The sequence below is a fragment of the Triticum aestivum genome, chromosome 3A, assembly GCF_018294505.1.
Source record: "Triticum aestivum cultivar Chinese Spring chromosome 3A, IWGSC CS RefSeq v2.1, whole genome shotgun sequence".
Lineage (NCBI taxonomy): Eukaryota > Viridiplantae > Streptophyta > Magnoliopsida > Poales > Poaceae > Triticum > Triticum aestivum.
The window spans coordinates 582,785,370-582,789,511 of NC_057800.1; positions in this window are offsets into that span (position 1 = coordinate 582,785,370).

Consider the following 4,142-nt stretch of genomic DNA (forward strand, 5'->3'; position numbering starts at 1 on the left):
CGCCTTGATGCCTTCTTCATCTCCGTCAAGCCATGCAACCGGGGATGCCTTGCCTTGCCAGCTGCGTCGCCTTCTTCAACCTCGGGCCGTGAGACCGCCAGTGGCCTTGCGCTAACCTTGCTACATCCCCGAGCCCGCCGAGCCTCTCTTCCGAACCACAGTGAGCACTCAATCCTTTTCGCCGTTGTCCCGTTGCCCCTCACATGCTCTAGCTGCCACTTCCGCGAACCCGAGCACCGTCGCTGATGTCTACTATGCAACTTTATACTTGTAGACTCGTGTTTGGCCTCTAAGAGCAGAGTTTTGTAGGACAGTAGCAATTTTCCCTCAAGTGGATGACCTAAGGTTTATCAATTCGTGGGAGGTGTAGGGTGAAGATGGTCTCTCTCAAACAACCCTACAACCATATAATAGAAAGTCTCTTGTGTCCCCAACACACCAAATACAATGGTAAATTATATAGGTGCACTAGTTCGGCGAAGAGATGGTGATACAAGTGTAATATGCATAGTAGATATTGATTTTTGTAATAGGAACAATAAAAAACAGCAATGTAGCAAGTAACAAAAGTGATCAGAAACGGTATTGCAATGCTTGAAAATGAGGCCTAGGGTCCGTACTTTCGCTAGTTCAATCTATCAACAATGCTAATCTAATTGGATCATATAACCATCCCTCAATGTGTGATGAAGAATCACTCCAAAGTTCTTACCGAGCGGAGAACATAAGAAGAAATTGTCTGTAGGGTACGGAACCACCTCAAAGCTATTCTTTCCGGTCAATCTATCCTAGAGTTTGTACTAAAATAACACCAAACTATTCTTTTTGATCGATCTATCCAAGAGTTTGTACTAAAATAACACCATATGATACACATCAACCAACTCTAATGTCACCTAGATACTCCAATTCACCGCGAGTATTCATGAGTTGATTATACAATATATATATATATATGCATCAAACAATTTCAGATTCATAATACTCAATCCAACACAAAGAACCTCAAAGAGTGCCCCAAGATTTCTACCGGAGAAACAAAGACGAGAACATGCGTCAACCCCCTATGCATACATTACCCCAATGTGACCTCGAGAATCCACGAGTTGAGTGCCAAAACACATATCAAGTGAATCAATATGATACCCCATTGTCACCATAGGTATTCATATCAAGACATACATCAAGCGCTCTCAAATCCATAAAAGCATTCAATCCGATAAAATGAAATCTCAAAGGTAAAACTCAATTCACAACAAGATAGAGAGGGGAAAACACCATATGATCCAACTATATTAACAAAGCCCGCTATACATCAAGATCGTGACATCTCAAGAACATGAGAGAGTGAGAGAGGTTAAACACATAGCTACTAGTAAAAACCCTCATCCCTGAGGGTGGACTACTCCCTCCTCATCATGGTGGCCGCTGGGATGATGAAGATGGCCATCGATGATGATTTTCCCCTCCGGCAGGGTGCCGGAACGGGGTCTAGATTGTTTTTTTGTGGCTATAGAGGCTTGCGGAGGCGGAACTTCTGATCTAGGAGCTCCTCGAGGGTTTCTGGAATGTGTGGCAATTTATAGGGCGAAGAGGCGGTGTGGGAGGCCACCGAGGGGGCAAAACCCCCCAGGGTGCGCCTGGGCCTCCTGGCGTGCCTTCGTGGGTTGTGCCCACCTCGGGCCTCCCCTCTAGTACTTGTTTGGTCCACTGGTGGTCTTCTGGTCCAAAAAAATCTCCAAAAAGTTTTGCTGCATTTGGACACCGTTTGGTATTGATTTTCTGGGATGTAAAAAACAAGCAAAAATAGCAACTGGCACTGGGCACTATGTCAATAGGTTAGTCCCAAAAAATGATATAAAGTTGCCATAAAATGATTGTAAAACATCCAAGAATGATAATATAACAGCATGGAACAATAAAACAATATAGATAAGTTGGATATGTATCAGCATCACCAAGCTTAATTCCTGCTCGTCCTCGAGTAGGTAAATGATGAAACATATTTTTTGATGTGGAATGTTGCCTAACATGTTCATCACATATTCTTTTATTTTTAGCATGGACATTTGGACTTTTATATGGTTTAAAGCAATAGTCTAGTTTTGACATGAAGATTTCAATACTCAAGCATATCAACAAGCAACCACGTCTTTCAAAATATCAACACTAAAGAAAGTTATCCCTAGCCCATCATGCTCAATCATTGATCCATTCACAAAACACATTCGCATATTAGCTACATCCAATGCACAGGTATGAGCATAGTACTCCCTAATTGGTTCTTTATAAGAGAGGATGGAGACTCGAATAAAAATAAAAAATTGCATAAAAGTAAATAGATAGGCCCTTCGCAGAGGGAAGCGGAGATTTGTCGAGGTGCCAGAGCTCAAAGGTAAAATTGAGAGATAAAATTTTTGGGAGGCATACTTTTCCTGTCAATGAAAATGACTGAGTAATTCCCAACACTTTCCATGCTAGGTATATCATAGGCGGTTCCCAAGTAGAAAAGCTACTGTTATTCCTAATGATAAGAATAAATTGATTCCACAAAGAATTGTTACAGGTTATAGAATGGCAATTCATTTCCATAAATTAAACAAAGCTACTAGAAAAGATCATTACCCACTACCTTTTATTGATCAAATGCTAGAAAGACTATCCAAACATACACATACCAAGTTCACATGATTACTTGCAACATGATTTCTCCCGTGACCTCAACAACAAAAGTAACTACTCACAAATGATATTCATGCTCAAGATCATAGGGGTATTAAATAGCATATTGGATCTGAACATATAATCTTCCACCAAATAAACCATATAGTAATCAACTACAAGATGTAATCAACACTACTAGTCACCCACAAGCACCAATCTATAGTTACGGTAACAAGATTGAGCACAAGAGGTGAACTAGGGTTTGAGAGGAGATGGTGCTATTGAAGATGTCGATGGAGATTGCCCTCCCAAGATGGGAGAGTTGTTGGTGATGATGATGACGATGATTTTCCCCTCCAGGAGGGAAGTTCCCTCGGCGGAATCGCTCCGTCGGAGGGCAAAAGTGCTCCTGCCCAAGTTCCGCCTCGAGACGGCGATGCTCCGTCCCGAAAGTCCTCTCCTGATTTTTTTCTAGGTCAAAATGACTTATATACCAGAAGATGGGCACCGGAGGTGGGCCTGGGTGAGCACAACTCACCAGGGCACGCCTAGTAGTTATTTGCTCCATTATTCCTCATATATTTGATAAAAAATCTCCGTGAAATTTCAGCTTGTTTGGAGTTGTGCAGAATAGGTGGCCTGACGTAGCTTTTCCAGGTCCAGATTTCCAGCTGTTGGAATTCTCCCTCTTTGTATGTACCTTGCATGTTATGAGAGAAAAGGCATTACAATTACTCCAAAAAGAATTATTATGGATAAAAACATCATAAATAACAGTAAGAAAACATGATGCAAAATGGACATATCAACTCCCTCAAGCTTAGACCTCGCTTGTCCTCAAGCGAAAACTGAAATCAAAAAACATTTCCACATTCTTAGAGAGAGAGAGGTGTCGATAAAAACAAAATAGGACATAGAAGCATCATGTTCATTATTATAACAGCAATAAACTTAAACATGAAACTTTCATCAAAGAACTTTCATCATAGACTTCTCATGAATAAGTGACAATTCATCACACTATTGAAGTATAAAGCAAAAACTCTATTAGAAACTAACAAACTATGTTCTCAGTCAACTTTGCAACTACAATTCATCATATTTTCAGGAAGGGTCACGTATCGGAGCCTTTAGGCAAGTCCACATACTCAACCATCATATAGTCTTCTATGATTGCTAACACTCACCGCGTACACATGAGTAAAACGTTTCAACCGGACACATAGAAAGATAGGGGCTTATAGTTTCGCCTCCCAACGTTTTCACCTCAAGGGTGATGGCAACAATAATAACGCATGCTATCTATATTCAACTGGACAAATGTGCCTATATCTTTCCTCGCCACATGATGCTTGCCAAAGGAGAAAAATAAAAAGGAATAGAAGGAAAACTTTGACTTTTTACATAAAAGTAAATACATAAAAGTAAAATATAGGCCCTTCGCAGAGGGAAGCAGAGGTTGCCATGCACTTATTTGT